The sequence below is a fragment of the Siphateles boraxobius genome, unplaced genomic scaffold (assembly GCF_051911475.1).
Source record: "Siphateles boraxobius isolate OS27281-9 unplaced genomic scaffold, OSU_SipBor_1 99, whole genome shotgun sequence".
Lineage (NCBI taxonomy): Eukaryota > Metazoa > Chordata > Actinopteri > Cypriniformes > Leuciscidae > Siphateles > Siphateles boraxobius.
In genome coordinates, this window is record NW_027509229.1 from 2,086,999 (window position 1) to 2,109,305 (window position 22,307).

Consider the following 22,307-nt stretch of genomic DNA (forward strand, 5'->3'; position numbering starts at 1 on the left):
GAATACTTCCGTGTAATACATGATAGACAAGTACGTGTCTGTAGATTGTGCATAAAACCGGGACATTTGTTCAAGGAATGCCCAGAGTTCAAATGTTTTGCATGTGGAAAGGTGGGGCACTATGCGAGGGAGTGCGGAGAACGGGGAGCAAGAGAGACGGGAGAGGAAGGGGAACAACAGGACGATGACGAGAGGAGGGAAGAGGATCAACCAGAGAACCAAAACATGGAGTGCGGGGATGGTGTCGAAGGTGCATATGGTGGAGGAGAGAGCGCTGATGGACAAGATAAAATGAAATGGGGATGGAGAGTTGAGACAACAAGCGAGGAGACTGATGATGAAGAAAGGATGGAAGAGGGAGAGAACGATGAGTACGGGGAGGAAGAAGATGATGGCAAGCAAGCAACGCCTGGGAGGGAGAAGAAAGTAGAGCAAGAAGCAGTACCCCATGAGAATAAAAGTGGACAAGACCAAGAGACAGGTTTGCGAAATAGGCAGATGAATGCCCAAAGACAGAATGGCAAAAGAAAGGCGGAAAGAGACAAAGACGGGAATGAACAGATAAAGGAGCCGCGCTCTGGTACGTGAACTTTATGTGTTGATGGTGTCAGATGTTTTGTTTAAGTCTTTTTATTTTTTATTTTTGTTGTTGTTGTATGATTGCTGTTACTTCGGTAAATACAAATGGACTGAGGAATATGACTAAGTTGAAGGAGGTAAAATTCACTTATCGGAGTGATATTATTTGTATTCAAGAAACTAATTGGGATGAAGATAAAGTAAAAGAAGTAAGGGAAGTATGGAAGGGTGATATTTACTATAATAATGGTGCAAGAAACGCGAGGGGAGTAGCGGTGCTGATTAAAAAAGATAAGATTGAAAATGTAAGGCAGGTGTACAGAGACCAGGTAGGTAGAATTTTAGTTTTAGAGTTTGAATATAAAGGTATTGAATTTAGATTAATAAATATATATGTTCCCAATGTAGAATGTGATAAGAGATCTTGCATAGAGGAGCTAAGGGGGCTAATCCTGGGAAGGTGTATGATTGTGGGTGATTTTAATACCAAATGTAGTAGATTAGATGTCGGGAAAGGGGGGAGTTTCAGGTGGGAAAAGTCAAGAATAATGTTGATGGAAGTGATGAAAGATAAAGGATTGATAGATGTATGGAGATATGAGAACCCAGAGAAGAGAGAGTTTACAAGGAGGCAGATGAAAGATGGAAAGTTAAAACAGAGTAGGATTGTCCTTGTGTTGGTACAAGGTGACACCATAAACTATATAGATGAAGTAAGACATCAGGGGAATCATTTTAGTGATCATGATGCTGTTAGATTTGGAATTAAAGTAGGGAAAAGAGAAGTGAGCGGGGGGATGTGGATATTAAATGCAGGATACATTGGGGAGGAAGGGTATAGACAGCAGATAAAATAATTGTTTGTTCAAGAAAACCAGTGGTTAGAAGAAAGTCTGAAGAGGGATGAATTAAATGATGAGATTGGAAAGAGATGGGAAGAGACGAAGGATAAAATAAAAACTTTAAGTATATGGTATAGTAAATGAAGGAAAAAAAATATGATGAAAGAAGAAAGGGAGCTCAGAGAGAAAGTAAGGATAGAGCTTAGTAAGGCTGATGATGAAGAAGGATATAGTATGGAAAAGTATGTAGAGGCGAAAATGCAGTTGGAGAGATATGAGAAGGAAAAATGCAGAGGGGCAATTTTAAGAAGCAAGGCGAAATATGCACTCGAAGGAGAGAAGTGCACAGGATATTTCCTAGGGTTGGAGAAAAGAAGGCAGAGTAAGACATACATCCATGAAATACATTCAAAAAAGAAAGAGATAATTACAGACTATGTGGAGATGTTAGAGAGGGTACAAGAGTTTTACAGTGAGTTATATAAGAGAGGATGTGTAGATGAGGCAAGCATATATGAAGTATTTAAGTGTGTTGAGAGTAAACTCGGAGAAGAAGATATGAGATGGTGTGATAGAGAGATAGAGGAAGAAGAAGTTATAGCTGCAATAAAAGGTTTAAAAAGCGGGAGAAGCCCTGGGAGTGATGGGATAGGGGCAGAATGGTATAAAGTTTACAAAAATGAAGTAGCACATATACTAGTAGAGGTATATAAGGAAATTGAAAGAAAGGAAGTAATCCAGGGTAAAATGGTAGAAGGAGTGATTACCTTGGTCTTTAAAAAAGGAAATAAATTAGATCTCGAAAATTATAGACCGATTAGTTTACTAAACACAGATTACAAGATACTAACCAAAATTCTAGCAAACAGGATGAAAAAAGTAATAGGAGATATAGTCCAGCCAACACAAAGCTACAGTATACCAGGAAGAGACATAGCTGATACGATCGCAACAATCAGAGATGTGATTGAGTATATGAAAAAAGATGGAAAAGGTGGGATAGTGGTGGGGATAGATTGGAATAAGGCATTCGACAGAGTTGAGCACAATTTTTTATTTAAGGTTCTAGAAAAGTTTGGTTTTGGGGAAAGAATGGTGGGATGGGTAAGGAGATTGTATGGTAGTGCCAGAAGTTGTATAAAAGTGAATGGCGTCTTAACTGACACATTTGAGGTGGGAAGATCAGTGCGACAAGGATGCCCCTTATCAGCGTTGTTATATGCTATCTCTGTAGAACCCCTGGCCTTATTAATTAAGGCAGATAAAACCATAAAAGGAATTGAGTTGCCATTTGGAGGGAAATGCGTAATAAACCAGTACGCCGATGATACGACAGTAACAGTAAGAGAGATAAGCAGTGTAAAGAAAGTCTTAGAGTTGGTGGAAAAGTATGGAATGGCATCTGGTGCGAAGATAAACAGAGATAAATCAGAAATAATGTACATAGGAGAAGTAGAAAGTACTGATGTAGGCTTGAGAGTGGAGGAAAAGTATATGAAGGTTTTAGGTATATATTTGGGGGTAGATTCTAATGACGCGAGAGATGTAACATGGACTGGGGTAATAAACAGGATAAGAACAGTCTGCACAGCATGGAGAGGGAGAAAACTGAGGTTAAAAGGGAAAATAATAGTGGTTAATAATCTCATGCTATCTGTTTGTGTATATACAATGAGTGTAATTGAAATGCCTGAGTGGGTGATGAACGAGTTAAACAAAATTGTATGTGACTTTATATGGGAAGGGAAGGGAGTTAAAATTGCACAAAAAACATTGGTTGGGAGGAAAGGAGAGGGTGGATTAAAGCTGATTGATTTAAGAACAAAAAAGTGTGCAATAAGAATAAAAACTGTTAGAAAATATATGGAAAGAAGATGGGATTATGGTTGGAGGGAGTTTTTGAAGAAATATATCGATGACGTGGGGGGAATAGGAGAGTATGGGTGGCTTATGGGATTCAAGCAATCAATGACGGAAAGAATACCTGGTTTGTACAGAGAGGTGATAGAGGCATGGAGACAATTATTGCCGAAAATAGAGTATGAATGCACAGAGGTGCAAGAATTTATAAATTTGCCACTGTTTTTAAATGAGAAATTTAAACACAACGGTAGAACGATAAATGAGCCCAAATTTATAGAGGCCGGAATAAGGCAAGTAAAAGACATCATATATGAAGTTATTCCGGGGTTCCTAAGAAAGAACTGCATATATGACTCAGTATGTGAGTTGGAAGGAATGGAAAGTAGAGAAAAGGTGAATAGAATATACGAAAGAATCAAAGCAAGTATGCCAGCAAAGTGGGTGAATATTAGGAGAGATATAGTATAAAAAGCATAAGTGTGAAGAAAGTATATGACTTGTTAATAATAGATCAAATTAAGGAGCCAGCATCTGAAAAAGTTTGGAGTAGAGTATTTGAAGATTTGGATGTAAAGAAAATTTGGTCAAATCTAGATATAAAATACAACACTATAGAATGCGAAAACAATGATTTCTTAATTAGGCACAATAGGATTTATACCAACATGGTATTAAATCAAATAAATAGAAATATCAATGCGATGTGTGATGTATGTAACGCTGATAATGAGAGTTTTCTGCATTATTTTCTAGAATGTGATGAACTAAAGGATTTTTTTGTTTTTTTAAAAAGTCTGTTAAAAAAGAACTGTTTTGATGAGGTGGATTTGGAAAAAGATTGGAAAAAAAGATTTTTATTTGGAGTGTTTTTGAAAAAGAAGTCAAAAGACTTTTGGTTTATCAACTACGTGTTAAGCCTTGCCAGGCTAGCGGTCGTGTATAGACGGAATTATGCACACTTTGAAGGAAGAAAAGTAAAAATTAAAGACTTGTTCAAAGCAATAGTGAAGAGAGATGTTGAAATGTGTTGTACATATGGAGAAACCGAGGTGAAAGACTTCTTTATAAACGGTAATAAGTTCATTAAAGAGGGAGAGAGAAAAGAGTTTTTTATCAATTGGTAACAAATGTTGTGTTTAAAAGAGAGAATAATAATTATAATAATGTTTTGAGTGATAAATGATGTAAAAAATTTATTAGAAAATGTGTGAATTTCAATACAAAGATTAAAAAAAAAGGTCACGCCCGATCTCGTCTGATCTCGGAAGCTAAGCAGGGTCGGGCCTGGTTAGTACTTGGATTGGAAACTGCCTGGGAATACCAGGTGCTGTAAGCTTTTTTGATTAAAAAAAAAAAAAAAAGAGTCCCTGAGCTTCTTCAGAAAGCCTTTAAAAGTCTCTGAGATTCTTCAGAAAGCATGAAAGAGTTGAGTTTTTTCAAAAGTTCTTCTTAGTTTAAAAAAAAAGAGTCACTGAGTTTCTTCAAAAAAACTGAACAAGTCTCTGAGATTCTTCAGAAAGCATGAAAGTGTTTGAGTTTTTTCAAAAGTTCTTCTTAGTTTAAAAAAAAAGAGTCCCTCAGCTTCTTCAGAAAGCCTTTAAAAAAATCTGAGATTCTTCAGAAAGCCTGAAAGAGTTTGAGATTTTTCAAAAATTCTTCTTAGTTTTCTTAATTAATGGTCTAACCTTTTAAATAGCCCAATTTTGGCAGCGGTTTTCGCTTACGGCCATACCACCTTGGTCACGCCCGATCTCGTCTGATCTCGGAGGCTAAGAAGGGTCGGGCCTGGTTAGTTCCTAGGATGGGGGACCGCCTGGGAATACCAGGTGATGTAAGCCTTTTTGATTTAAAAAAAAAAAAAGAGTCCCTGAGCTTCTTCAGAAAGCCTTTAAAAGTCTCTGGATTCATCAGAGAGCATAAAAGGGTTTGAGTTTTTTCCAAAGTTCTTCTTAGTTTAAAAAAAAAGACTTACTGAGCTTCTTCAGAAAGCCTTTAAAAGTCTCTGAGATTCTTCAGAGAGCATGAAAGAGTTTGAGTTTTTTCAAAAGTTCTTCTTAGTTTTCTTCATTAATGGTCTAACCTTTTAAATAGCCCAATTTTGGCAGCAGTTTTCGCTTACGGCCATACCACCTTGGTCACGCCCGATCTCGTCTGATCTCGGAAGCTAAGCAGGGTCGGGCCTGGTTAGTACTTGGATTGGAAACTGCCTGGGAATACCAGGTGCTGTAAGCTTTTTTGATTAAAAAAAAAAAAAAAGAGTCCCTGAGCTTCTTCAGAAAGCCTTTAAAAGTCTCTGAGATTCTTCAGAAAGCATGAAAGAGTTGAGTTTTTTCAAAAGTTCTTCTTAGTTTAAAAAAAAAGAGTCACTGAGTTTCTTCAAAAAAACTGAACAAGTCTCTGAGATTCTTCAGAAAGCATGAAAGTGTTTGAGTTTTTTCAAAAGTTCTTCTTAGTTTAAAAAAAAAGAGTCCCTCAGCTTCTTCAGAAAGCCTTTAAAAAAATCTGAGATTCTTCAGAAAGCCTGAAAGAGTTTGAGATTTTTCAAAAATTCTTCTTAGTTTTCTTAATTAATGGTCTAACCTTTTAAATAGCCCAATTTTGGCAGCGGTTTTCGCTTACGGCCATACCACCTTGGTCACGCCCGATCTCGTCTGATCTCGGAGGCTAAGAAGGGTCGGGCCTGGTTAGTTCCTAGGATGGGGGACCGCCTGGGAATACCAGGTGATGTAAGCCTTTTTGATTTAAAAAAAAAAAAAGAGTCCCTGAGCTTCTTCAGAAAGCCTTTAAAAGTCTCTGGATTCATCAGAGAGCATAAAAGGGTTTGAGTTTTTTCCAAAGTTCTTCTTAGTTTAAAAAAAAAGACTTACTGAGCTTCTTCAGAAAGCCTTTAAAAGTCTCTGAGATTCTTCAGAGAGCATGAAAGAGTTTGAGTTTTTTCAAAAGTTCTTCTTAGTTTTCTTCATTAATGGTCTAACCTTTTAAATAGCCCAATTTTGGCAGCAGTTTTCGCTTACGGCCATACCACCTTGGTCACGCCCGATCTCGTCTGATCTCGGAAGCTAAGCAGGGTCGGGCCTGGTTAGTACTCGGATGGGAGACCGCCTGGCAATACCAGGTGCTGTAAGCTTTTTTGATAAAAAAAAAAAAAAAGAGTCCCTGAACTTTTTCAGAAAGCCTTTAAAAATCTCTGAGATTCTTCAGAAAGCCTGAAAGAGTTTGATATTTTTCAAAAATTCTTCTTAGTTTTCTTCATTAATGGTCTAACCTTTTAACTCTCTGGGGTCGAGAAACGCGCCGGCGCGTTTTGCAGTTTTTTTTCCACATAGCAGCAACATAGACTTAAAATACTCCGTCATTTTTGGTCATATAAATAAAATCAATACATGATTATAAACTATAGAGGGTCTTCTTTTTTTGTGTACACTCACATTAGCATCAAAACCGTGTGCTTTTGTAAAATGAAGAAAATAAACAGGGTGTGCTTTCTGCCTCTCTGTCTCCGTTAAATTTTTTTCTGGTGCACGTCTCTAAACTTAAACAAAGCTAAGCGAATACTATTCACACAAGCACAAGCAATATATCTTTATAATCATTTAAGTTTGTACTTTTAAAATATCTAATTCAAAACTAAAATAAATATTCTCTGTTTATGTAATCTATTAAAAAAGAGAGAGGTGTCAGCCGATCTCATTATCGTTCTCTCAGCTCATTATTCTGCTAATGTGACACGCCCACGGAGAGCGCGCGCTATTCAAACGCAAATGATCTGAAGCAACACATGCAAAGTGTCAACGCCCCTCATAAACGCGATAACACAACAAATGTAATCATCAGATTAATGTAGCCTACTATTTCTTCTTGCGAGGCTGTGTGAGGAGTAATCCTGGGACATTTACCTCAGAACATGTGCTGTTTTTTTTCATTCCGAGGAGCAACGGATCCATCTGATAAGTAAGTTTTTTATTATTATTGTTCTAATTGCGATATCATAGTGTATGTACACCGCAAAAAGACTGTTTAAATATGAATCGCGTCTGTGTGTGAATGAATGAACTGAACAGTTTTTACCAAACCCTGCTATACTGAGATGAGTGAAAATCAACTGAAATATGTTGAAATAACGTTAAAATGTCTTTGTATTAGCAACGTATTAAACTGCAAATTAATATTTATGCCCTAATGTAGGCTCATAAAAACAACAAACGATATGCCTATGTTACAGACGAAATATGAAAGACAACATTTCGTTGACTAGTTTTGGATAGATTATTAACTGTTTACTGTAGCCTAAACTATAGACTACTGCCACATTGAATAAGCTTTTGTTCACCAATTTCTGCTCAAATGTTATATATTAGGCTATGTTTGTTTTGTCAAAAATAAAGTCATCAAGTATGATGCTATTATAGTGTTTGTTCCAATGTAGGCTTTATTCAAACTAATGAATCCTTAACTTTGAAATATGTATGATAAAATGTATACTTTAGTTTTTACAAAGAAATATAAAACATCCATCTGAGAAGTAAGTTTTTTTATTATTATTGTTCTAATCGCGATATCATAGTGTATGTAAACCGCAACAAGACTGTTTAAATATGAATCGCGTCTGTGTGTGAATGAATGAACTGAACAGTTTTTACCAAACCCTATTGCTATACTGAGATGAGTGAAAATCGACTGAAATATGTTGAAATAACGTTAAAATGTCTTTGTATTAGCAACGTATTAAACTGCAAATTAATTTTTATATGCCCTAATATAGGCTATCATAAAAACAACAAACGATATGCCTATGTTACAGAAGAAATATGAAAGACAACATTTCGTTGACTAGTTTTTGGATATGTTATTAACTGTTTACTGTAGCCTAAACTATAGACTACTGCCACATTGAATAAGCTTTTGTTCACCAATTTCTGCTCAAATGTTAAATATATTAGGCTATGTTTGTTTTGTCAAAAATAAAGTCATCAACTAGGATGCTATTATAGTGTTTGTTCCAATGTAGGCTTTATTCAAACTAATGAATCCTTAAATTTGAAATATGTATGATAAAATGTATACTTTAGTTTTTACAAAGAAGTATTACACTTGAAATATTGTTATTTTAATTGTTGCTGTAATTGTAACCTTTTTAATAAAATAGCAAATAATATATTTACAAGGTAGATGTAAACAAAATCTTAAAAGGTCAATATAAGCCTTCTCTTTAAATTATTTGTATTGTGTTTTATTAGTGACAAATTTGGGGAGAGGATACATATCCAAAACTTTCTGAAAATACATTATGAGAATTAACTACACAATTACTAGAAATGTTCACCTTGGATATTATACAATTTGCAAGCAAAAATACAAGTGGAAAAATACTATTTTTTTATAGATGTTTCCAACTGTGAACCAATTTTGTAGTATATATACACATTTCTTTTCTTGTGTCCTTGTATTCTGTCTTGTGGCTCAGTGACACACCTGTGAAAAGCTCATTATGCAGGCTCATTAAGCAGGTCTTTTGTCTTCACAGGTGTGAATCAGACCATTATACATGAGTCTCGCCCATTTCGCATATTGCCTTTCCAAACAAAAAGTGTTTTACTAAATTTAAATCAATGTATTGTTTTATGTGAATGATTTGGAAGGATGATTTTCAGATCATTTTGAAGCAAAAATCCTAGGCGAGAACATCCATTAGTCAAAAGTCTTGTGGACACATATTTAGTATGTGTTTTGTGGTCTTATTTCAGAGACTTTAAGTTTTAGTTTTTTCAATAACCATGCATAAACAATATTCTCTCAAAAATACAAACATGTACATACATCTTGCTAACATATTATGGTAGCCCTGTTTGTGCTATATAGAGTGAATTTACACCTTTGCCATTGACATGTTTATAAATAACTGAAAAAAGCTCAAATGTTAGAGCATGTCAGAACACCTCCAGAACCCCAAAAACACTTTGGACCCCAGAGGGTTAAATAGCCCAATTTTGGCAGCAGTTTTTGCTTACGGCCATACCACCTTGGTCACGCCCGATCTCGTCTGATCTCGGAAGCTAAGCAGGGTCGGGCCTGGTTAGTACTTGGAATGGAGTCCGCATGGGAATACCAGGTGCTGTAAGCCTTTTTGGTTTAAAAAAAAAAAGAGTCCCTGAGCTTCTTCAGAAAGCCTTTAAAAGTCTCTGAGATTCTTCAGAGAGCATGAAAGAGTTTGAGTTTTTTCAAAAGTTCTTCTTAGTTTAAAAAAAAGACTCACTGAGCTTCTTCAGAAAGCCTTTTAAAGTCTCTGAGATTCTTCAGAAAGCATGAAAGAGTTTGACTTTTTTCAAAAGTTCTTCTTAGTTTAAAAAAAGTCACTGAGCTTCTTCAGAAAGCCTTTAAAAGTCTCTGAGATTCTTCAGAGAGCATGAAAGAGTTTGAGTTTTTTCAAAAGTTCTTCTTAGTTTAAAAAAAGACTCACTGAGCTTCTTCAGAAAGCCTTTAAAAGTCTCTGAGATTCTTCAGAGAGCATGAAAGAGTTGAGTTTTTTCAAAAGTTCTTCTTAGTTTAAAAAAAAAAGAGTCACAGAGTTTCTTCAAAAAGCCTGAACAAGTCTCTGAGATTCTTCAGAAAGCATGAAAGTGTTTGAGTTGTTTCAAAAGTTCTTGTTAGTTTAAAAAAAGTCACTGAGTTTCTTCAAAAAGCCAGAACAAGTCTCTGAGATTCTTCAGAAAGCATGAAAGAGTTTGAGTTTTTTCAAAAGTTCTTCTTGGTTTAAAAAAAAGACTTACTGAGCTTCTTCAGAAAGCCTTTTAAAGTCTCTGAGATTCTTCAGAAAGCATGAAAGAGTTTGACTTTTTTCAAAAGTTCTTCTTAGTTTAAAAAAAAAGTCACTGAGCTTCTTCAGAAAGCCTTTAAAAGTCTCTGAGATTCTTCAGAGAGCATGAAAGAGTTTGAGATTTTTCAAAAATTCTTCTTAGTTTTCTTCATTAATGGTCTAACCTTTTAAATAGCCCAATTTTGGCAGCAGTTTTTGCTTACGGCCATACCACCTTGGTCACGCCCGATCTCGTCTGATCTCGGAAGCTAAGCAGGGTCGGGCCTGGTTAGTACTTGGATGGGGGACCGCCTGGGAATATCAGGTGCTGTAAGCCTTTTTGATTTAAAAAAAAGCCTTTAAAAGTCTCTGAGATTCTTCAGAAAGCATGAAAGAGTTTGAGTTTTTTCAAAATTTCTTCTTAGTTTAAAAAAAAAGACTCACTGAGCTTCTTCAGAAAGCCTTTAAAAGTCTCTGAGATTCTTCAGAAAGCCTGAAAGAGTTTGATATTTTCAAAAATTCTTCTTAGTTTTCTTCATTAATGGTCTATCCTTTTAAATAGCCCAATTTTGGCAGCAGTTTTTGCTTACGGCGATACCACCTTGGTCACGCCCGATCTCGTCTGATCTCGGAAGCTAAGCAGGGTCGGGCCTGGTTAATACTTGGAATGGAGACCGCAAGGGAATACCAGGTGCTGTAAGCCTTTTTGATAAAAAAAATTAAAAAAAAGAGTCCCTGAGCTTCTTCAGAAAGCCTTTAAAAGTCTCTGAGATTCTTCAGAGAGCATGAAAGAGTTTGAGTTTTTTCAAAAGTTCTTCTTAGTTTAAAAAAAAAGTCACTGAGCTTCTTCAGAAAGCCTTTAAAAGTCTCTGAGATTCTTCAGAGAGCATGAAAGAGTTTGAGTTTTTTCAAAAGTTCTTCTTAGTTTAAAAAAAGACTCACTGAGCTTCTTCAGAAAGCTTTTAAAAGTCTCTGAGATTCTTCAGAGAGCATGAAAGGGTTTGAGTTTTTTCAAAAGTTCTTCTTATTTAAAAAAAAAGACTTACTGAGCTTCTTCAGAAAGCCTTTAAAAGTCTCTGAGATTCTTCAGAAAGCATGAAAGAGTTGAGTTTTTTCAAAAGTTCTTCTTAGTTTAAAAAAAAAGAGTCACTGAGTTTCTTCAAAAGTCTGAACAAGTCTCTGAGATTCTTCAGAAAGCCTTTAAAAGTCTCTGAGATTCTTCAGAGACCATGAAAGAGTTTGAGTTTTTTCAAAAGTTCTTCTTAGTTTAAAAAAAAGTCACTGAGCTTCTTCAGAAAGCCTTTAAAAGTCTCTGAGATTCTTCAGAGAGCATGAAAGAGTTTGAGTTTTTTCAAAAGTTCTTCTTAGTTTAAAAAAAGACTCACTGAGCTTCTTCAGAAAGCCTTTAAAAGTCTCTGAGATTCTTCAGAGAGCATGAAAGGGTTTGAGTTTTTTCAAAAGTTCTTCTTATTTTAAAAAAAAGACTTACTGAGCTTCTTCAGAAAGCCTTTAAAAGTCTCTGAGATTCTTCAGAAAGCATGAAAGAGTTGAGTTTTTTCAAAAGTTCTTCTTAGTTTAAAAAAAAGAGTCACTGAGTTTCTTCAAAAAGTCTGAACAAGTCTCTGAGATTCTTCAGAAAGCATGAAAGAGTTTGAGTTTTTTCAAAATTTCTTCTTAGTTTAAAAAAAAAGACTCACTGAGCTTCTTCAGAAAGCCTTTAAAAGTCTCTGAGATTCTTCAGAAAGCCTGAAAGAGTTTGATATTTTTCAAAAATTCTTCTTAGTTTTCTTCATTAATGGTCTAACCTTTTAAATAGCCCAATTTTGGCAGCAGTTTTTGCTTACGGCCATACCACCTTGGTCATGCCCGATCTCGTCTGATCTCGGAAGCTAAGCAGGGTCGGGCCTGGTTAGTACTTGGATGGGGGACCGCCTGGGAATACCAGGTGCTGTAAGCCTTTTTGATTAAAAAAAAAAAGCCTTTAAAAGTCTCTGAGATTCTTCAGAGAGCATGAAAGGTTTTGAGTTTTTTCAAAAGTTCTTCTTAGTTTAAAAAAAAAGACTTACCGAGCTTCTTCAGAAAGCCTTTAAAAGTCTCTGAGATTCTTCAGAGAGCATGAAAGAGTTTGAGTTTTTTTCAAAAGTTCTTCTTAGTTTAAAAAAAAAGACTCACTGAGCTTCTTCAGAAAGCCTTTAAAAGTCTCTGAGATTCTTCAGAGAGCATGAAAGAGTTTGACTTTTTTCAAAAGTTCTTCTTAGTTTAAAAAAAAAGACTTACTGAGCTTCTTTAGAAAGCCTTTAAAAGTCTCTGAGATTCTTCAGAGAGCATGAAGGAGTTTGAGTTTTTTCAAAAGTTCTTCTTAGTTTAAAAAAAAGACTCACTGAGCTTCTTTAGAAAGCCTTTAAAAGTCTCTGAGATTCTTCAGAGAGCATGAAAGAGTTTGAGTTTTTTCAAAAGTTCTTCTTAGTTTTCTTTATTAATGGTCTAACCTTTTAAATAGCCCAATTTTGGCAGCAGTTTTCGCTTACGGCCATACCACCTTGGTCACGCCCGATCTCGTCTGATCTTGGAAGCTAAGCAGGGTCGGGGCCTGGTTAGTACTTGGATGGGAGACCGCCTGGGAATACCAGGTGCTGTAAGCTTTTTTGATTTAAAAAAAAAAAAAAGAGTCCCTGAGCTTCTTCAGAAAGCTTTTAAAAGTCTCTGAGATTCTTCAGAAAGCATGAAACATTGCAATAAACGCCTTTTATTTTCTCCTTGATTCTTTTAACTCAAAAGTTAAGAGTGTAATTGATGATATTGCTCCTGTGAAAGTCAGGAAGAAGAATGGCAGACAAAAAGCACCTTGGAGAAACTCAACAGCAGTGCAAAATATGAAAAGACAATACAGAAAAGCAGAGCGCATGTGGCGGAAGACAAAACTTGTAGTCCATTATAACATCTACAAAGACAGCATCCATGCTTTCAATAAGGAACTAGGCAAAGCTAGACAGATTTTCTTCTCGAATATTATAAACAGCAATATAAACAACACACACACACTCTTTTTGCTACTGTAGAGAGACTGACATACCCCCGAAGCCAGATTCCCAGTGAAATGCTCTCAGAGAGCAAGTGCAGTGAGTTTGCTTCTTTCTTCTCTGAGAAAATCAATAATATCAGAAAGGTGATCAGCTCATCCTTGAGTTGCGCTGGAGTCAGGCAGATCAGACAACAGCCTGAGAAAGTAGTCACTATGTCTGATTTTGAAGAAATTGATGGTAACATTTTGGAAGAAACCGTACAGCAACTTAAAACATCAACCTGCGCCCTTGACGCACTTCCCACATTTTTTTTCAAAAATGTGTTACACAGCTTAGAAGCAGATCTTCTAGAAGTGGTAAATGCCTCACTTCTCTCTGGGAGTTTTCCGAACTCCCTGAAAACTGCAGTTGTCAAGCCCCTCCTGAAAAAGAGCAATCTGGATAAGACCATATTAAACAACTATAGACCGATCTCAAATCTTCCTTTCATAGGCAAGATCATTGAAAAAGTTGTCTTCAATCAGCTGAACAAATTCTTAAGCTCAAATGGACACTTTGACAATTTTTAATCTGGTTTCCGACCGCACCACAGCACAGAGACAGCGCTCATAAAGATAATATCTTGTCGCAGCCTTCCAGCCAGGCCTTAAGCACGTAACACCTGTGTCATCGCCCTGCCTCTCGCTCACCATTTTGCAGGCCACCTCTCTGAGGAGCATCACAAGGTCTCCCTCTGGCAAGTTGGGTTGAATGGGAGGGACCGACAAACTCGCCAAAGGCTCCAACGGGTCCTCACTATCCCTTGCAGTTCGGGATCTAAGCCTTTTGGCGGGGCAATCCTCAGTTTAGGATTCCCCGCTAATTACCAAGGATGTCTGAGTCTCTGTCTCCACCTCAGCCTGCCGGAAGGCAGAACTTCCTCGCCTTCGCTTTATTCCGATCCTTTTCTTATTTAGAATGTCTGGGTGGACGTGTAGTTCGTGTATACTCTGCGCTCGTTCCGTTGCAAACGTGGCCTCACACCCCTCGCACCTTTTTTCCTCGGCATTTAGGGATGTGACAAGCTATGGGATGCGCCGAAACCGAGGTTTTTCCACACATTCTACAACTGTATCTAACTAGCGCCTTTCCATGCTGGATTGAGAAGTGTCTTCTTATCCTAGACAGGGCGCTAGCTGACACACCACATAAGGCACAGGTAAAGTCCCGCAATGGCAACTGTATCACCACCCCGGTGCCTTCCTCCTGTGTCCCATTCGAAGATGGTATAACCTGGGCAGGGTTATCCATTAAGGAAGCGACAGTTTGCATTGCTCCCAAGGCTTCTCTGACAGGACTCGTCCTTCCGAGGTATTCTGCATTATTCCAGTCCAGTGTACTGCAGAGGCGAGGCAGCACGACCGAACATTCTCGTATCCTTACCTCCGATCCATGGTTCTCGTTACCGGGTGAGCCATTGCCGCCGCTACGATCCCGGTCTCTGGGACCGCAAGGGGATCTAGCCATGCCACAGGAACCCAATCCCGAGGCTCCTGCAGGGTACCGTTTTATCCTGGGCGACGTACCAGCCAGTATGAAGTTACTATTGTTGGACATTCTCATAGTTTTTAGGTGGGGGGATAACCTCCCCCGGGGTGTACCGGGGCGTCATATTCAAGCGTTTAACAGAGTCATAGTTACTTCAAGTCCAAATTCTGGCAACCAATCGATCCGTCTGCGGTGGTATAATGTAATGTCATCCTCACTACACCGACCAACCCTGTATCCAATACATTGCCCTACTTGAGGGACAACCAGGGGTAAGCAGATGGATTAGAGAAGAGATGCGGATCCAACAAGGCTCTGCAGCCCCAAGCCAAGGCCCTGTGACCACGTCACCCCATCAGTCCGCTGACAGCTTTCAGGCCAGTGAGCTTTGTCGAAATGGAACCATAGATCCGCACAATCCCCCCACAAGCATCGCAACAGACCTCGTCTCTTCATGCTGGCGCTTAGTAATATACTTAAATTCAGTGGGTTGTCTCGCCTGATCTGAGGTCGAAGGTGAGGGGGGGGGGGGGGGGCTGGCTGGCGACCTAGGGGCGTCCCACGCCCGCTTGCGATCCGCCGAACTGAGCGATCGCCCCCCCTCGCGCGGGCAACGGTGGTTTTGAAGCACCGGCAGCCGTGGAGGAGGACGCCCAGGACCTCGGAGCGACGAGGCGCCGCCCTCCCCCCCCGGGTGAGGGGGAAGACGGGAGCCTCTCCCAAAAGGAGAGAGAGGAGACGGGACGGGACGAGGGGACGGTCTGCGTTTAGGAGGACGGAGGCCCTCGGAGGCCCTACGACGCTCCAGCCGCGGGGTGCGGAGGCCCCGATCGATAGCAAAGCGACCCTCAGACAGACATAGCCCCAGGAGGAACCCGGGGCCGCAAAGTGCGTTCGAAGTGTCGATGATCAATGTGTCCTGCAATTCACATTAGTTCTCGCAGCAGGCTGCGTTCTTCATCGACTCATGAGCCAAGTGATCCACCGCTAAGAGATGTACACTTGAGTGTTTTGTTTTTTTCGAGGCCAACCAACACAAACCGAGGCATGGGGGAAAAAAATGGTGGCGAGCCACGGACGGGCACACCCTCCCCCCCCTCTGGGGTCTAAGGGGTTTTTGGGGTCCTTGAGATGTTTTGACATGCCCTGACATTTGTGCTTTTTTCAGTTTCTTATAAACATATTAATGGCAAAGGTGTAATAACACTCTACTTAGCACAAAAAGGGGTTCCATAATATGTGAGCAACATGTATGTACATGTTTGTATTTTTGAGGGAATATTGTTTATGCATGGTCATTGAAAAAAATAAAAAATAAAGTTTCTGAAATAAGGCCACAAAACACATACTAAATATGTGTCCACACTTTTGACTAATGGATGTCGTTGCCTAGAGTTTTTTCTTCAAAATGATGTGAAAATCATCCTGCCTCATCATTCACATAAAACAATACATTGATTTAAATGGGGCCCGCATACTTAATGAGCCATTCATTCAGGTTTGTCACTGAGTCACAAGAAAGAATGCAAGAGAAATATATATGTGTGTGAGTATATATATATATATATATATATATATATATATATATATATATATATATATATATATATATATACTCTACCAAATTAGTACATAGTTGGAAGCATCTCATTTTTTAATTTTTAATTTTAATTTAATTTTTTTCCATGTCTAGTAATTGTGCAGTTAATTCTCATACTGTATTTTCAGTTTTGGAATATGTATCCTCTCCCCAAATTTGTCACTAATAAAACTCAATAAAAATTATTTAAAGAAAAGGTTTATATTTACTATTAATAGTTTGTTTACATCTACCTTGTAAATATATTCTTTTATTAAAACTTTTACAATTACAACAACAATTCAAGTGCAATCTTTCTTTGTAAAAACTAAAGTATACATTTTATCATAGATATTTCAAAGTTAAGGATTTATTACTTTGGATATTGCCTAGGCTACATTGGAACAAACACATAATAACATATTATTTGATTACTTTATTTTTGACAAAACATCCCAGATAGCAAGCACAGTAGGCCCGATGCCGGCTGAAAGTTGGCACTGTCGGCTGAGGTCCGTGTTGGCTGAAACACTGTGTCTCTTGAATGGGCCGACTCCGACATAATGTACTCAGTGGCCCTCATTTATCATTCTTGCGTAGAATCGGGCGTATATGTTGGCGTAAGATTATGCTTACACTCCTCTCACCGCCTGATTTATGAAGCTGTGCGTACCTTTGAAATCCAGGTGTACGCAAAACCTGCCCTTGATAAATGCCGCGGCTGAAAACGATCGTCATTAGAATAACACGCCCCTATATATTCAAGTATCCGCTTCCTCCACACCCTCATTTTACGCCATGGACACACGGAAGACGGCAAAGAGGAGACACTTCTCTGGAGATCGAGACCATCACCATCATGAAAAATTATTATTAAATCAAACAACAATATTTTTGATGATAAATTCAAAGTTAATTGTATTTTTTTTTTCAAAACGTTATAAATCCATCCATTTTTTGTCTAAAAAAACAACAACAAAAACAACAAGAGAACATGCAACATATAATCAGGGACTCATACTATAAATTAATATAAATTAAATAAGTACGACTGCATGGAATAAATAAAAGCCAAACAAAATAAATAGTAAAATAAATTAAATAGTAAAAATAAAATAAATATTTCCAATGTCATGTTCCAATATAGTCCACCACATAAAACAAATAATTTAAAAATAACACACAAATACAGTCCTTAAATACAACAATGTAAAAAATACATTCAAATCATTTAGTAACACATTTAGGCTAATAGTAATTCGTGTCGAACTTGAAAAAAGTAATGATAACAATATTCAGGCCTACTATTAGGCTACGTGTTGTAGCCATTAACTAAGTGCATTTAGTTTAATATTTGTTAAAAAATAATAATGTTATTTTTTCCCCATCTATGTTGATTATGAAAAGTGAACATAGGCTAAGATAGGATGCACAATATATCGGGAGACATGCTCAGACATGATTTTGGCCACTTAATTAAGTTTTGTTTTGTAGAAAGCCTTTCTTTAAAGTGAATTTCGTTTTGTATAAATTGTATCTTAATTTTAATATTTTTTTCATCAACCAATTGCCTGGATTTAATAAATAAGAAGCAAATAGCAGACAATATAATCATGAGTCATGACATGGAGGCGCGAGCGCGGTCCCTTGCATTGCACGTGAACTGGAGCGCATCTCATCACAAATTAAACGAAACTCAGTATATGCCTCACAGACATGAGAAATATATCTTTTTTTATTGAGTTAGAGAATGTTATTTACAAAACCAAAAATAAAATGAACACCATTCTGAACACATTCTCTTTTCTTTTTTCCCTCCCAAATTCCCAAGGCGACTATATCAACCCCACCCCCATCTCCCAAGTGTACATTCAGAGCATATATAGTCTAACAGGATAGATCAAAAACCAAATATAATAAATAAATAAAAAAGAACATGAGATATAGATCTTAAAGACGCTCCTTAATTTTTGAAATGACACCTGACCATAATGAAATAGTCCTCTGAGAAGCTCTATGTAATCTTGCCACTGAGAGCTCCATGTTCGCAATGTCCAAGAAAGAATGCATCCACTGAGTCCACGCTAGAGAATGTGGGGGTTTCCAGCGCAAGGCAAGCATTTTCTTAGCGGCAGTGAGTCCACAAAAAAGTGACTTTTTCTGAGTTAAAGAGAGAGTATAAGAGGAGTCATCATTTAGAAGCAAGAGTCTCGGACAGCATGATATCTCCAACTCCAAAATGTCCTTCAACGTAATAGAAACCTGTCTCCAAAACTCATTAACTTCAGGGCAATCCCAAAACATATGCATATATGTCCCTATGCACCCACTAGAGCACAAGTCACATTTAGGGGAGGTTGAAAGCTTCATTAAATGATGCTTCCTGGGAGTGAGATACATCCTCTGAACCATCTTGAAATGAATCAATTGATGATTAGGATTTTTAGAAACATGTTTGAGGTTAGCCCATTTTGAGTCCCAACATATTTCAATACTGTCCTCTGAATCAGTCCCATAAATATCTCTGTGCCAAACGTCTATCACCGGTAACCTTTTATAAGAAGCTTCCAAAAACAACATGTACAGTGAAGAAACCATCCCCCTTGTGATTCCAAATGAAGTAAGCAACTTATGTAGGGTAAGACTAGGAATACTAGAACCCCAAGGAACCCCATATGCACGCATGGCAGATCTCAGGCGCAGATAAAAGAAAAATGAAGTGCCTGGTAAATTATATTCTGTACGTAGATCATTAAACATGCGCAAACCATTGTCCCTCCAAACATCAGCCAAAACATTAATCCCTCTATCACTCCAATCTGGTAAAACAAAAGGCTTATTGCCCGATAGAAGACTATGATTACGAAATAATGGAGAATGAGAATGCCATTTATGGTCATCGCGGGAGAACTTTGAAGCCACCCGCCAGGTAGAAAGAAGATAAGCTATTATTGGGCCGAAATGCTGCTTCGCACTTTTTAACGAAATGTTGCAATAAATCAAATCCTGTAGTCTATAAGGTAAGGCCAGATTAAATTCAATCGGTTGCCAAGATACAGTAGAGCCAGGATTCAACCAGACTGTAAGAGGACGTAATGTAAAAGCCCAATGATAAAGCCTAAAGTCCGGTAAAGCAAGACCGCCGGTATCCTTGCAACGTTGCAGTGTTGAATACTTTATACGGGGGGACTTGCCGTTCCATATGAATTTAGAAACTAGTTTTTGCAGTTTAGACCAGAAATCTAAGGGTGGTGACAAAGGTATCATAGCAGAGAAAAAATTTATGCGAGGCAAGATGTCCATTTTGTTGACAGAAATTCGAGCTTGTAAAGATAGTGGAAGTGATGACCAACGAGTCAGGTCCATCTCCACACGATTATATATGCCCTGGAAATTTTTCAGAGCTGTTGGGTGTAGAGATGAAAATATGTCCACACCCAAATATCTAAAGTTGGTTACTATCGGTATAAAAGACGGTAAAACAGAATTAGAGGATGAATTATTTAAATGCATCAATGACGATTTTCTCCAATTAATCTTATATCCAGAAAATTGGCTAAAATTGTTAAATACTGACAAAATATGATAAATAGACTCAGCTGAATCACTAACATATAAAAGAATGTCATCTGCATATAACTAAATTCTATGAGAAGTTTTACTAAAACTTATAGGACTAACCAATGCATGCTGACGGATTTTCTGTGCAAGAGGCTCAAGAGAGAGTGCAAACAAGAGTGGTGAGAGAGGGCATCCCTGACGAGTCCCACGTAATATAGAACACTTTGGAGAGGTGATGCCCCCTGTCATAACCACAGCGGAAGGATTGGCATATAATACTTTAATCATATTAATATAATTTCTGCCTAGACCAAGGCGCTCCAAAACTGACCAAAGGTAATGCCATTCAAGCCGGTCAAAGGCTTTCTCAGCATCCAAGGACAAAGTTGCGCAGGGTATATCCATACCACTGGTCACGTGTATAATATGCAATAACCGGCGAACGTTATCGGCTGCAAGACGAGATTTAATGAAACCAGTCTGGTCATTATGCACCAATTTAGTCATAAGTGAGTCTAAGCGGGAAGCCAAAACTTTGGCGAACAGTTTCACATCACAGTTTAACAGAGACAAAGGTCTATAATTTCCGCACTGAGTCAAATCTTTATTAGGTTTTGGTAACAGAGTAATAATGGCCATATTTGCACTATTATTAAATGAACCCACCTGAATAGAATAAAGAATCATATTCAACAAAGGCTGTCCCAGCTCCTCCCAGAAAGAAAGGTATAGTTCAGGCGGGATTCCATTCCAACCAGGAGACTTACCCCTCTTCATATGTACAAGAGCCTCTTTTAACTCGTCTAATGAAATAAGAGAGTCCAAAGATGCAGCCTCTGCTTCAGAGAGAGATGTAAGAGTCAAATCTTGAAAGAAGTTATCACATAGAGTCTCACTGAAAACCAAATCCGGCCTATATAAGTTTTGATAGAAATCTTTAAACTCTTGATTAATACCTTTGGGTTCACTTATCAAACCACTAGAAGATAGAATTGCCATAATATTTGAATATTTTTCACCATTCCTTAATCTAAGAGCTAAAAGGTGACTTGGCTTAGCGCCATTGAAATAATAAGTTCTTATAACTTTGTGCATTATAAACTCAGCTCTATGATGTAACCGTGATGTAAGTTCCGTACGCATCATCTTTATTTCTTTCTGAACATCCTCAGTGTGACAAATTTGCTGAAGATACTCCAGCCTATTTATTTTTTGTCTCGAGAGTGCCTATTTCCTTCAATCTAGATTTATTTAATTGGGAAGCAAAAGAGATAGAAAACGACCGTATGCAACCCTTAATAGCGTCCCAGAGAAAGCGGGGATCATCCACCGAACCAGTATTTATATCTATAAACCATCTCAACTCCTTTTTGAGCATTGCACAGAAATCTTTATTTTGTAGTAGTGTGGTATTAAAACGCCAACGAGATGCTCTAGTAGGTGCAGACACAAAAGAAATTTTAGCTGAAACCACATTATGATCAGATAAAGGGCATGACTTTATATCAACACTGTGTACTACTGAGTATGCAGCATGAGATATAAGTATATAATCCAATCTAGAATAGCTTTTATGTCTGGCCGAGTAAAATGTGTACTGTCTTTTTGTAGGATAAAAAGTGCGGTATATATCAATTAGACTAAGATCAGACATAAATTTACATAATTCAATAGATGATAAAGATGACCCTGAATAATTCTGCACACAAGAACGATCAAGAGAGACATCAACTACCGCGTTCATATCTGCACCGATGGTAAGAAAACAATCTTGAATGCGCAGTAATGTTGTAGTGAATGCAGAGAAAAAATTGCGGTCAAAATGAGGAGGAGCATAAATTGAAATAAATGCAAAATTCTTACCCGCGATAACTGTTTTAATGTATGATACTCTACCTTCTTCACAGCTATATCTTTCTAGAATATTAAATGAAAGCTTGGGTTTTAACACGACCAGAGTACCCCTCGATTTACTATCCAGTGAATATGAGGCAGCTACAAAATTAAATGTGTTAGAAAACCTCTGAACATCTGATTTTCCTAGATGTGATTCTTGGATAAATGCCACATTAACCTGCTGCCTATGCAAGTAGTCCAGACATGCAGTACGTTTAATGGGGCCATTCAGCCCATTTACGTTCCAGGTAACTATGTGAAGCGTTTCTGTAACCATAAATGAGCTATAAAATAACTTAAAGAGTTCAAGATAACAATTAACTGGGCATAGACTAATGGAGAGAATGCATCACAGCCATATATACTCTTTAAAGGGAGAAATACCCACCCACCCTGGTCGCCACAACCCACAAGAACACCCAATTTTCCCAAACACAAAAAACAACCCCCTAACAGAGCATCCACTAAAAAGGAAAAATAATAAGAAAAAGAAAAAGAAAAAAAGAAGAAAAAGAAAAGAAGAATCGAGTGAAACATTAACCACCTTATGAACAACGTGACCCCGAGAAAGGCGGCAGACACAATGTCCCCGCCCCCCACCCACCATTACATGTTAATGAACGAAATTTACAAATGTGCTTATC

At 37.8% G+C, this 22,307-nt stretch overlaps 7 non-coding genes and 3 pseudogenes across 7 annotated transcripts; 9 read left to right on the top strand and 1 right to left on the bottom strand.

Moving 5' to 3' along the window:
• Nucleotides 1-5,002: 5,002 nt before the first annotated feature.
• LOC143734807 (5S ribosomal RNA) lies at nt 5,003-5,122 on the top strand (annotated as a pseudogene).
• Nucleotides 5,123-5,397: 275 nt separating this feature from the next.
• Nucleotides 5,398-5,516, top strand: LOC143734693 (5S ribosomal RNA). The gene has a single exon (XR_013202590.1). It is a non-coding gene; the product is annotated as a 5S ribosomal RNA (ribosomal RNA).
• Nucleotides 5,517-5,897: 381 nt separating this feature from the next.
• LOC143734808 (5S ribosomal RNA) lies at nt 5,898-6,017 on the top strand (annotated as a pseudogene).
• A 275-nt stretch (nt 6,018-6,292) lies between these two features.
• On the top strand, nt 6,293-6,411 carry LOC143734692 (5S ribosomal RNA). Its single transcript, XR_013202589.1, has one exon. It is a non-coding gene; the product is annotated as a 5S ribosomal RNA (ribosomal RNA).
• A 2,875-nt stretch (nt 6,412-9,286) lies between these two features.
• On the top strand, nt 9,287-9,405 carry LOC143734764 (5S ribosomal RNA). The gene has a single exon (XR_013202657.1). It is a non-coding gene; the product is annotated as a 5S ribosomal RNA (ribosomal RNA).
• An 890-nt stretch (nt 9,406-10,295) lies between these two features.
• Nucleotides 10,296-10,414, top strand: LOC143734050 (5S ribosomal RNA). Its single transcript, XR_013201957.1, has one exon. It is a non-coding gene; the product is annotated as a 5S ribosomal RNA (ribosomal RNA).
• A 247-nt stretch (nt 10,415-10,661) lies between these two features.
• On the top strand, nt 10,662-10,780 carry LOC143734796 (5S ribosomal RNA; annotated as a pseudogene).
• Nucleotides 10,781-11,915: 1,135 nt separating this feature from the next.
• On the top strand, nt 11,916-12,034 carry LOC143734055 (5S ribosomal RNA). The gene has a single exon (XR_013201962.1). It is a non-coding gene; the product is annotated as a 5S ribosomal RNA (ribosomal RNA).
• A 565-nt stretch (nt 12,035-12,599) lies between these two features.
• Nucleotides 12,600-12,719, top strand: LOC143734698 (5S ribosomal RNA). Its single transcript, XR_013202595.1, has one exon. It is a non-coding gene; the product is annotated as a 5S ribosomal RNA (ribosomal RNA).
• A 2,750-nt stretch (nt 12,720-15,469) lies between these two features.
• On the bottom strand, nt 15,470-15,623 carry LOC143734820 (5.8S ribosomal RNA). The gene has a single exon (XR_013202698.1). It is a non-coding gene; the product is annotated as a 5.8S ribosomal RNA (ribosomal RNA).
• Between the last annotated feature and the right edge of the window lie 6,684 nt (nt 15,624-22,307).